The following is a 13,176-nucleotide window of genomic DNA, read 5'->3' on the forward strand; positions in this document are numbered from 1 at the left end:
AATGATCTTTTGTCTTTCTGTGGTATCTCTGCCATTTTGTTTCTAATTGCGTTTGTTTGGATTTTCTCTCTTATTTTCTTGGTTAATCTCACCAATTGTCTATCAATTTTTTTTATCTCTTCAAAGAACCAGCTTTTTGTTTCATTTATCTTTTGCAGGTATTTTTGGTTCAATTTAATTTAGTTTTGCTCTGATCTTTGTTATTTCTTTTCTTCTGTTGGGTTTAGGTTTAGTTTTTATTTCTCTAGTTCCTTGAGGTGTGACCTTAGATTGTCTATTTATGCTCTTTCAGACTTTTTGATGTAGGCATTTAATACTATGAACTTTCTTCTTGGTACTGTTTTTGCTGTATCCTAGAGGTTTTGATAAGTTGTATCAATATTGCTCCATTCAAAGAATTTTTAAATTCCCTTCTTGATTTCATTGTTGACCCAGTGGTCATTCAGGAACAGATTATTTAACTTCTATGTATTTGTATAGTTTTGAGTGTAGTGTTCCTTTTGGAGTTAATTTTCAATTTTATTCCACTGTGGTCTCAGGGGGGGTTTGATATAATTTCAATTTTCTTAAATTTATTGGGACTTGTTTTGTGGCCTATCATATGTTCTATCTTGGAGAATGTTCCATGTGCTGATGAAAAGAATGTATATTCTGCAGTTGTTGGGTAGAATGTTATGAAAATATACATTAAGTCCATTTGTTCTAGGGTATAGTTTAAATTCGTTGTTTCTTTTTTAGGATTTCTGTCTTGATGGCCTGTCTAGTGCTATCAGTGGAGTATTAAAGTCCCCCACTATTATTGTGTTGCCATCTGTCTCATTTTTTGTTTCTAGTAGTAGTTTTATAAATTTGGGAGCTCCCACATTAGGTACACATATATTTAGAACTGTGATATTTTCCTATTGGACTGATCCTTTTATCATTATATAACATCTCTTTGTCTTTTTTTAACTGATATTGTTTTAAAGTTCGTTTTGTCTGATATAAGAATAGCTACTCCTGCTTGCTTTTGGTGTTCATTTGTATGGAATATCTTTTTTCACCCTTTTACCTTGAGTTCATGTGAGTCCTTATGTGTTAGGTGAGTCTCCTGAAAACAGCAAGTACTTGCTTAGTCAATTCTTATTTGTTCTGCCATTCTGTATCTTTGAAGTGGAGCATTAGGCCATTTACATTCAATGTTAGTATTGAGTTACGAGGTACTGTTTTATTCATCATGCTACTTGTTTCTTGAATACCTATTTTTTTATTGGCCCTGTGAGATTTATGCTTCAAGGAGGTTCTATTTTGTCATATTTCAAGGTTTTGTTTCAATATTTTGAACTTCTTTTAGCATTTCTTGTAGGGCTGACTTGGAAGTAGCAATTCTCTCCGCATTTGTTTGTCCGAAAAATATTTTTTCTCTCCATATATGAAGCTTATTTTTCTGGATACAAAATTCTTGGCTGACAGTTATTTTGTTTGAGGAGGTCCTATCCTAAAGATAGGACCCCAATCCCTTCTGGCTTATAGGGTTTCTGCTGAGAAATCTGTTAATCTGATAAGTTTTCATTTATAGGTTATCGGTGCTTTTGCCTTACAGCTCTTAAGATTATTTCCTTTGTTTTGACTTTAGTTAGCATGATTACTGTGTGCCTGGGTGATGATTTTTTTGAGATGTATATCCCAGGTGTTCTCTGAGCTTCTTGTATGTGGATGTTTAGAACTCTAGTGAGGCTGGGGATGTTTTCCTAGATTATTCCCTCAAATATGTTTTCCAAACTTTTAGATTTCTCTTCCTCCTCAGGAACACCAATTTTTTTTAGGTTTAGGCATTTAACATAATCTCAAATTTATTGGAGGCTTTGTTCAGTTTTTATATTTTTTTGTCTGTCTGATTGTGTTAATTAGAAAACCTTGTCTTCATTCCCTGAATTTCTTTATTCTACTTGTTTGATTCTATTACTGAGGCTTTCTCATGCATTTTGTTTTCTTCCAAGTGTGTCTTTCGTTTCCAGAAATTGTGATTGTCTTTTCTTTATGAAATCAATTTCTGTGGAGCATTTTCATTCATATCCTGTATTTTTAAAAATTTCTTTATGTTGGTTTTCACTTTTCTCTGGTATTTCTTTGAGTAGCTTAGTAATCAACCTTCTGAATTTCTTTTCTGGCAATTCAGAGGTTTATTCTTGGTTTGGATCCATTGCTAGAGAGCTAATGTCTTCTGGGGGTGTTATAGAACCTTGTTTCGTCATATTACCAGAATTGCTTTTCTGATTTCTTCTTATTTTGATAGACTATTTTAGTGGAAAAATCCGGAACTCAAGCACTGTTGTTCAGATTCTTTTGTCCCATGGGGTGATCACTTGATGTGGTGCACTCCCTCTTCCCCTGGGGATGGGGTTTCCCGTGAGCCAGACTGCAGTGATTGTTACTGCTCTTCTGGGTTTAGTCACTCAGTGCGGCTACCAGGCTTTGAGCTGGTGCTGGGGAATGTCTGAAGAGTTCTGTGGTGTTATCCATCTTCAGGTCTCCCAGCACCTGCTCTGGAGGAGGTGGCAGGGGATGGAAGTAGACTCTCTGAGATTCCTTAGTTGCAGATATATTTTGAGTGCTAGTTTTCTTGAATGCTGGTCATACTAGCAATGAAATTGTCATGTGGACAGATTCAAGACCACTGGTTAGCCAGGATGTTGCAGATAGTGGAATTAGCTGTTGTTTTCTGCTTCCTTGGAGCTGAGTTGTTCTGTCCCGAGTTGCTGTAGTGTCCTAAATTGGCTGCTCTCAAGCCAGGAGGTGGTGCTTTCAAGACAGCACCAGACTCCATAATAGAAGGTGAATATAAGCTTGCCTTAAGTTGGCCAGGATAAGTATTTGGGTTTCATAGGCAATGGGCAGGGTCATAAAGCTCTCAAGGGTTTATGTCTTTTGTGATCAGAGTTTTTCACCTGTTTCACAGAATCTGCAGTGGCCTGCCACTTATTTCAAAGGATTCTTCTTTCATTTGGTTTTTCTGGTACACATCAGGTGGTTCCTGTAGGAGTGGTGTGTCTCCACATGCTGTTCTGTCAGTTCAAGTGGGAGCTGCATGGCAGCCCTGTCTCCTATCCACCATCTGCTGCCTGTATCTTCTTGGTGAAGTTAATAATTATCTTCTTTGTCTCTTTTAAAGCTTTTGACCTAATGTCTATTTTGTCTGACATAGGTATAGCTACCCCTGCTCTCGTTTGGTTGCCATTTGCATAGAATATCTTTTTCCATCCCCTCACTTTCAGTCTTTGAGTTTCCTTTAGGTGAATTTAGTCTCTTATACAAAGAATATAATTGGGTCTTTCTTTTTTTTTTTTAATCCATTCAGCCACTCCTTGTCTTTTGATCTAAGAATTTAATCCATTCACATTCCAAGTAATTATTGTTAGGTAATTACTTACTAGTGCCATTTGGTTAATGGTTTTCTGGTCATTTTTTGTTCCTTTCTTCTTCCATTGTTTTCTTCCATTGTTTTCTTCCTTTGTGGTTTAATGGCTTTCTGTAGTGGTATGTGTTAGATCTTTTCTTTTTATCTTTTATGTATCCATTATAGGCATTTGTTTTTTGGTTACCTCATGACTTACATAAAATATCTTAACTGGCTATTTTATGCTGTAACAACTTATTTTGATCACATATACAAACTACAGTTTTACTCCCCTTCCTCCCATGTTTTATGGTTTTAATGTCACAATTTACATTTTTAAAAAATATTGTATCCCTTAATAAATTATTGTAGCTTTAGTTGTTTTTAATAGTTTTGTCCTTTTACTTTTATACTACAGATATAATTGATTTTCCTACCTCCATTATAGTATTAGTGTGTTTTGTTCTGACAATGAGTGAGCTTTATATTTTCATATGCTTTCATGTTACTGATTAATATCTTCTTTTAGTTTGAAGAACCCCCATATAGCATCTCTCTTTTTTTTTTTTTTTTTTTTATGAGATGGAGTCTCACTCTGTCTCCCTATAGAATTTCTAAGGCAGACTTCGCAGTGACAAACTCTCTCACCTTTTCTTTCTCTGCGTGAGTTTTTATCATGTTTTTATTTTTGAAGGACTGAGTGGCTGGATATAGTATTCTTGGCTGAAAATATTTTCTTGTAGAATTGTGAATATATTATCTCATTGCCTTCTGTTTTACAAGGTTTCTACAGAAAACTCCAGTCATAATTTTATGGGGGTTCTTTTGTATGTAACGATTTTCTTTTCCTTTGCTGCTTTCACAACTCTCTTTATCTTTAATTTTGACAATTTGATTATGATGTGTCTGAATGTAAGTCTCCTCAAATTCATCTTGTTTGGTGTACTTTGGCCTTCCTGGATTTGTATTTCTATTGTCTTCCTCAGGCTTGGAAAGTGTTCTGCCATTATTTCTTTTTTATTTTCTTTTTTTAAGATGAGGTCTTTCTCTGTCACCCAGGCTAGAGTGCATTGGCACAATCTTGGCTCACTGCAACCTCTGTCTCTGGGTTCAAGCTATTCTCCTGCCTCAGCCTCCTGAGTAGCTGGGATTACAGGCATGTGCCACCATGTCCGGCTAATTGTTGTATTTCTAGTAGAGATGGGGTTTCATTATATTGGCCAGGATGGTTTTGAACTCCTGACCTCAAGTGATCCACCTGCCTCAGCCTCCCAAAGTGCTAAAATTACAGGCATGAGCCACCACACCTGGCCAATCTCTTTGAACACATTGTCTGTCTCTGTCTCTCCCTTCTTCTGAGACACCAATAATGTGTACATTGTTATGCTTGATGATGTTCCATAAGTCTCTTAAACTATGCTCACTTCTTTTCATTCTTTTTTTCTTTTGGCTTTTCAGACTGTATGATTTCCAGTTAACTGTTTTGAGTTTAGTAATCCTTTCTTCTGCTTGATCTAGCCTGCTAATGAATCCCTCTATTGAATTATTTAGTTTATTTTGTATTTTTCAGCTATATAATTTCTATTTGGTGATTATTTATACTTCCCATTTCTTTGTTAAATTTCTCGATTTGTTCTTTGTTTGCTCTCTTGACCATGGTGAGCATCTTCATGATTATTATTTTGAGTTCTCTGTAAGGTAAACCACACATCCCCACTTTACTTGGGTTGTTTTTTGAAAATTTTTCTTCTTCTTTTATTTGGAATATATCCCTATTTCTTCATTTTTCCCGACTCTCTGTGTTGGCTTTTGCATATTAGATATGACAACTACCTCTTCCAGTCTTGTCAAACTAGACTCATAAAGAAGAAAGCTCGCTAATCTGTCCAGCCAAAGATTTTAAGGTGCCTCTTGAATCTTTGCATTTGTCCAGACTGCTGTTTTTGATGGCCTCCTGAAGGTTAGGATGTGCCACATACTTGTCAGTATCCCAAAACCAGTAAGGCAGGAGCCAGACTGTCTAGCCTACAGCTGGTGTGTTGGTGTGTTGAATGTGTGTTCCAGTTTCTCCTATCTTCATGATGAGGCTGAGTACAGGTGCTATCTCCCACTCTTTCTGCACCAAGCCAGAGAAAGAATTTGTGGTAAATGCCTATACTCACATTCAGGCTGCACCCTCTGGTCTTGGGGAGACAGATGCTGTAAGTGGGCCTCTTTGTTTTCTGTGGTCTACGCCAATTAGAAATGCAAAGCCCCATCAATTCCAAAGCTAGGTCATTACGGTGACAGTGCCTTGAGTGTGAGCTGTGAAAGTTGTAACACTCAGTGTATGACCAAAACTCTTTCAGTAAGGTCGAGTAGACTTGGATTTATCACTGGGGTGAGTCAAGAGGAAGGCTCATTTTGTGCCAAGCTCTAGCTCAGGCTGCCAGAGAGCTATTGTTTGTTTACACAGTTAGCTCCTTGATGCAAATTTGTTAGAAGCCAGGTTATCAAGTAGCCACAGGAAGTATGTGCTATAAGCCCCTCTGGAGAGAAAATGGGAAATGCCTGTTCCTGTCCCCTTTCTGCACTATTCCAAGGGGGTATAGCCCCTGAAAGTATTTGCCTACCTGTTTGAAATCACTTCTTTGTTTTGTGATCTGAGAGGCTTGCATATACCTAGTTCATTCTGCTCTAGGGCTAAGAGATTTGGTATGGAATTCTTTGGTAGGTAGCTATAAGAGTTGGGGTGCTCAATACATGGTATAATCCCCTTCCAGTGAGAAACTGAAAGCTGTATTTTCAAAGCTGCTTCTCTATGCTGCTCCTGAGAGATAAATTCCCTGCAAGTGCTCGCCTGCCTATATGAAACTGTCACTCTTTTGGTGGTCTAGAGTCTCACATATACTTAGTCTTCTCTGCTCCTAGAGGTAGGAGGTTTGGTAGGCAGTCCTTCCAGTAAACATATAAAAAGTTGGGGTGTTGATGTGTGGACAAATGTCTTTCAGGAGGATTAATAAACCTGGAGTTATCACTAGGGTGAGCCAAGGAAAAGGCTTGGCAAGTACCAATCTGCTTCTCAGGCTGTCAGTGGGCTAATACTTGTCTGCCCCTTTAAGTCCCTGATGCGAGTTAGAAGCTTGGCCACCAAGTAGCCACTGGAAGAGTCTATCATGTACCCCTTCTGGGAAGAAACAGGGAGTTGCAATTTTTAAAGCCCCTTCTCTGCACTGTTCCCAGGGTATAAAGCCTTGGAAGCACTTTTGTGTCCATGTATAAGCATCACTTTTTCTCCTGTGTTCTAGAGAGACATGCATATGCCAGTCCCCTCTGCTTCCAGAGCTAGGAGGTTTAGGAGGCAGTTCTTCGGGTGAAAGCTGTGAAGGCTGGGGCACTTAAAGGATGGCCAATCTCCTTTCAGGCCTGGAATTATCACTTGAAGTGAGCCAGGCGGGGGTTGGGCAGAGGGGATGTTGAAGGCTGATTCTAAGGCTGCCAGTAAGCTAATAGTTGTTTACCCCCTTAACTCCCCGATGTAAGTTAATTAGAAGCCAGGCCACCAAGTAGCCACTGGAAGAGTATGTCTTAAGTCCCTTCCAGGGAGAGACAGTGGACTATGTTTTTTAAACCACCTATCTGCACTGCAACTAGAGAATAAAGCTTCTGGACGTGCTTATGTACCTGCATAAAACCACTGCTTTTTCCCTGTGGTCTAGAGACTCACATGTGTCTCCTACCCTCCATTCTCAGAGTTAGAAACTTAAGAACAAATCCATAGGGAACCTTAGAATTAGGGCTCTATATGTGAGGTCCAAACCCACACATACATAAGCTTCTCTACAGAGAGAAGCTGGGCATTAGGGATTCTTTTTCCTATTTTATGATTTAATGACTAGAGCAGGGTCTGTGCCCAAGTGTGCCTCAGCTTTCCCTACCTGTTTGATGTGGATGTTTTCTCAGTTGCCCAGTGGTTAGTCTCTTAACTGATCTATGACTCTCTTATAGGGTATTGATCCATAACTAGATGTTTATTTGGTGCATCCATATGTGGAGGGAGCATCAGGAGTTTCCTATTCCACCATATGGCTGATGTCATCAGCTGGTCAATTAATTTTTAATACAGTTGCCAAGGTAATTCAAATAAAGGATGGTCTTTTCAACAAATTGTGCTGAGCAACTTGATTCCTATGTGAAAAAAGGAAACTCAAAATGGATTAATAGACCTAATCTCAAAAGCCAATACTATACAAATTCTTGAGAATATCTAGAATAAAATCTGTGTGGCATTAGAGAAGGCAAAGATGTGTTAGAAAGGATGCAAGATGCACAAATCATTACAAAATGTAGATTAGTAGGACTTCAACAAAATTCAAAATGTTTTTCATAATATTCTATTAAAGAAATACATAGATAAGCCATAGAATGGGAGAATATATTCTCAAAATATGTATCTAACAAAGTACTTGAATTTAGAATAGATTTTTAAAAACGATTACAATATATCATAAGATAAACAATCAAATTTTAAAATGGGCAACAGATTTGAGCAGATAATTCACAAAAGTAGATATAAGGATGGCTAAGAAACACACAAATGTATGTTCAACTTTATTGGTAATCAAATAGAAATTAAAACCAAAATGAAACAGTGCTATAAATAAACTAGAATGCCTAAAAGTTTTTTAAAAAATGACAAGACTAAATGTTGGAGACTGTGTAGTAACAAGAGCTGTCATACACTGCTGGAGGTAAAAATAACTTTGGAAAAACGCCAGTTTCTTAATGAATAAGTAAAAATAAAACACGCACGTGAGTGCACACACACACACACACACACACAAGTCAACTCCTAGGAATTTACTGAAGAGAAATATTCATATCAGCTTTACTCATAATAGCAAAAAACAGGAAACAACCCAAATATCCATCAGCAAGTGGCTGGATAAATATAATGTATATTTATTCAATAGCATATTACTCTACCTTGAGAAGAAACACAATAAACTAATAATATAAGGAACAACATAGAATAATCTCAAAAACAAGTTGAGGAAAAGCCAGACACAAAAGAATATATATTGTATGTTTCCATTTCAATAAAATTCTAGGAAAGAAAAAATGAAACTACAGTGACAGAAGATTAGTGGTTGCCTGGAACCAGGTGCTGGGAGTTGGGAAATTAAGGGAAATTAGCTGGGAAATTCCTTGCCCACTTTTGAGGGCAAGGAAATGTTCTATTTTTAGGTTTTGGTAGATTTTACTTGAGTGTCAAATCTCTTCAAGTTGTACAATGTAAATGGATACATTTTGTTTTACACAGATTATATCTCAATAAAGTTGAATTTTAAAAAGATAAAAATAAAAATCTGTGAAGAGACCTGACCTCATTTTTTCATTTACTTGGTACTTAACTTTTCATAAAGTTTGTAATCAGTCACTCACTGTTAAAAGAGAGGAGGAGGATTCTGGGAAGCACCCTGCATGTAGAATCCATTGACCCTGTGCAAGGCTATGATTGTTCCAGTGTGGATTCATGAGTGATTCTTTAATATGAGAACAATCCAGATTTAGAACCAAAGATATATCATCTGGGAAATATTTCGGTATGAATGAAATGCTGTCAAGTATTATTCAGAAAATATCCTAGACTTAATTGTAATTTTTTATTATTCTTGTCCTACTGTCTGGTGTCTCCAAAGCTACTTGAGGTAAGATAGTGTGATGGGTGAAAGTAAAAACATTTAGCTTATGAAAGTTATAATCATCTGCTAGCAAGGTTGTAGACAAAAGGGAAGACTTATACACTATTGGAGTGAGTGTAAATTAGTTGAACCATTGTGGCAAGCAGTATGGTGATTCCTCAAAGAGCTAAAAGCAGAACTACCATTCAACCCAGCAATCCCATTACTGGAGAAATAGAAATCATTCTACCATAAATTCACATTCATATGAATGTTCATTGCAGCAGCACTATTCACAATAGCAAAGACATGGAATCAACCTAAATGCCCACCAATGACAGATTGGATAAAGAAAATGTAGTACATATACACCATGAAATACTATGCAGCCTTTAAAAAGAATGAGACAATTTCATTTGCAAGAACATGGATGGAGGTGGAGGCCTTTATCCTTAGCAAACTAACACAGGAACTGAAAACCAAGTACTTCATGTTCTTTTAAGTGGGAGCTGAATGATGAGAACTCGTGAATGCAAAGAAGGGAACAACAGATACAGGGATCTACTTGAGGGTGAAGGGTGGGATAAAGGAGAGGAGAGGAAAAAAACCATTGGGTACTAGGCTTAATACCTGGGTGATGAAACAAAATGTACAACAAACCCCAGTAACATGAATTTACCTATGTAACAAACCTTCACATTATCTCCTAACCTAAAATAAAGCCTAAACAAAAGTTATAATCATAGTTATTTGGAAAGTAAAGGAGATTTGAAGCAACAAACTATAAATTTTTAAATAGACTTTATTTTTGGAGCAGTTTTAGGTTCACAGCAAAATTTTAAAAAAGCAAGTATAGCAATTTTCCATATATCTCCTACCTTATGCATATGGATAGCCTCCTCCATTATTAACATACCCCACCAGAGTGTTGTATTTGTTACAATGGATGAATCTACATTGACACATCATTACCACCCACAGTCCACGTTTACATTGGCATTCATCTTCGGTGTTGCATAGGTTTGGACAAATATGTAACTACATTTATTCAGCATTATAGTATCATACAGATGGTTTCACTGTTCTTCCTATTCATTTCTGCCTTTCCTCAAACCCCTGGCAATCACTGATCTTTTTACTGTCTCCATAATTTCACCTCTTCCAGAATGTCATATAGTCATATAATTGGAATCATACAATATATAATCTTTTCAGATTGGCTTCTTTCACTTAGTAACATAGATTGAATTTCTTTGAAGCTTTCATGTGTCTTATCATGGCTTGGTAGCTCATTTCTTTTTGGTGAGGAATATTCTATTGTCTGGATGTACCAGTTTATCCATTCACCTACTGAAGGATATCTTGGTTGATTTCACATTTTGGCAATTATGAATAAAGCTGCTATAAATATCTATGTACAGGTTTCTGTGTGGACATCTCATTTGGGTAAATACCAGAGAGCACAATTGCTGGATCTTATGGCAAGAGTGTGTGTTCAGTTTTGTGGAACGATAACAAACTATCTTCCAAAGTGGTTGTATTTTACATTCCTACCAGCAATAAATGAGAGTTTCTGGTGCTCCATGTCCTCAATAGCATTTGGTGTTGTCAGTGTTCTAGATTTTGACTATTCTAATAGGTTTGTAGCAGTTGCTCGTTGTCATTTTAATTTGTACTTCCTCATGAGATATAATGTGCCACATTTTTTCATGTTTATTTGCCATTTGTATATCTTCTTTGATGAGGTGTTTGTTAAGATCTTTGGCCCAGTATTCAATTGGGCTGTTTATGCTGAATTTTAAGGGTTCTTTGTATATTTTGGATAACGGTCCCTTATCACCTATATTTTCTGCAAGTACTTTCTCACCATCTGTGGATTGTTTTTTCATATTCTTGAGAGTGTCTTTCACAGAGAAGACATTTAAAATTTTAATTTTGAAGTTCAGGTTATCAATTCTTTCATTCATGGATTGTGCCTTTTGTGTTACATCTAAAAAGTCATTGTTAAACCCAAGTTCATCTAGATATTCTCCTATGTTATCTTCTAGGAGTTTAATGGTTTTGTGTTTTACATTCAGTGTATGATCCATTTTAAGTTAATTTTTTTGAAGGGTGTAAGATTTGTCATTAGATTTATTTATTCATTTTTGCATATGACAGTCCAGTTGTTCCAGAGTCATTTGTTGAAAGGCTATCTTTGTTCTATTGTATTGCTTTAAATTATTTTCAAAAAGTAAATGATACTACATTTTTATTGCACTCTGCCAATCACTATGGCAAAAATATTATTAGCTAGTGCTTTTACCCCTCAGTGAAAAAATACCTCATGTCTGAGGTCAAGGATGACTAGTTCCCCAGCTGTCAATATTCAGGCAGACAATTGATCTTCTCATTTTATTTAATCTTAGTAGTCATTTCCTGTTCCCTAGCCCCAACACTACTTAGAAAAACTAAATGTGTCCACTGTCATCAGTGCTTAGTGTAAGTGTAATATGACATGAATCAAAGACCCTTCAGGCCAAAGTAGAGACTGGTAATTTGTTATTGAAGAACAGAGGCTTTTCTGAAATTTCCTTTAGTTCAGGCAGATCACTATGAATTAACTAAGTAAGAGGGCAGCAGGTGCTCTCATTAAATTTACAGTCACTGGCAGCAGATAGATAAGTAGTTTTAAAAGAGTATGCAGCTGTGTGGACACCTGTAATTTGCAGCCACACACTCCCAGACATGATGCAGTGGGGGAGGGTGGGCCAGTGCTCTCTTATTGTGCTTCAAGCAGCTCTGGTTGCAAGTGACCAGGCGAGTGCTTTCTGAGCAGGCTGTGGGGAGTGTGTTCCCTGAAATGATAGACGATCTTCCAAAATGCAGGTTATAGGAAACCTTCCTGAGTTGTTAGGGAGATTGTAGTGTCCTTGGAACCATTTCCCAAGAAAAAGAAGAATCTTCACTGGTCTATTTTTTATATCTTCTTTGTTCCCCTTCTAACAGCTGAAATTAAATTTTGAAGTCATTTTTGAAGTCAGTTTTGGTAACACTTGTCAATCTGTGATCGCCTTTACAGAGTAATGATGTTAAAGTGCAATTTGTTTATTATACTTATTCTCTTAGAAAGAATACGATTTCCATCTACAAGAGCAGGAGTTACCTTTTCATAGTTCTAAAAACTGTACTTGGCATCTGTCTTCCCTGGGTTTTTATCTGTCTCTTCCCCTCACTATCTTTATCTTTCCTGACATTAATAGGAAATTGTAATTTTCTCTAAGCACTAGGGCAATTTGCAGTAAGAATTGTTGATGTGTCCTTTCTTTCTCCTTCCTTTCTCCTTCCTTCCCTCTCATTTCTTTTTCTTTTTCTTTCCTCCCCTCCCTCCCCCTTCCCCTCCCCCTTCCCTTCCCTTTCATTCCCTTCCTTTTCCCCTTCTTTTTCTTTTTAAAATTTTTATATCAGTCCACACATGATCTTTGGCAACTTAGAATTAGACTACACTCATTACAAAAACATAAATTATAATTTTAAAATATAGAACTAAGACAAATAAAATTCTATAGTCAAAACTAGAGGAAATAATAAAGAAGAATAAATGAGCATAGATATTGCTCTACTTGAAACTTATATTTACCCAAAACATATTGGCTATAAAGAGTCTTGCTGGCTTTGTGCAGAACAAATCATCTGTCAATAAGCTGTGCACTTTTTCTCTTTTGGACATGGCAGGTTATTTTAATCAGGAAAGCCACTGAGAACTTGTATTAATATTCTGTGTTTGGGGATATGATATTAGTGAGGCAATGGATGCAGTTCCTGTCTAGTCTACAAATTTTTCTCTATTCAGTAAGGATAGATTATGCCTCTGACTCTAGCCAACCACCTCATAAATCTAAGATGGAAGGGTAGGATGTTAGAGCTGGAAAGGAGCTTAGGGTTCAACACATCTGACAATGCTTTGCCATTGGTCATAGGAAAGAAAGCTGAGTTTGGATAAATGTGGGTCTGTCTGTCAGCACTAGTGAGGAAGAAAAAAAAAAAATGACAAAGCCTGTGACGATTGATGGTCTGGCAGCACCAGCATCTTCATATAGACACGAGAGCAGGCTTTCATTATTTGTTAACTAAATTTCTAAAGTGCAGTAATTACCA

General features: G+C 36.9%; 1 long non-coding RNA gene across 6 annotated transcripts in view; it reads left to right on the plus strand.

Moving 5' to 3' along the window:
- Nucleotides 1–13,176, plus strand: part of LOC105463157 (uncharacterized) — an 833,151-nt gene that overhangs the window by 657,419 nt on the left and 162,556 nt on the right. The gene's annotated exons all lie outside the window — the stretch shown is intronic.

Source organism: Macaca nemestrina, chromosome 6 (assembly GCF_043159975.1).
Source record: "Macaca nemestrina isolate mMacNem1 chromosome 6, mMacNem.hap1, whole genome shotgun sequence".
In the NCBI taxonomy this organism is placed as follows: Eukaryota; Metazoa; Chordata; class Mammalia; order Primates; family Cercopithecidae; genus Macaca; species Macaca nemestrina.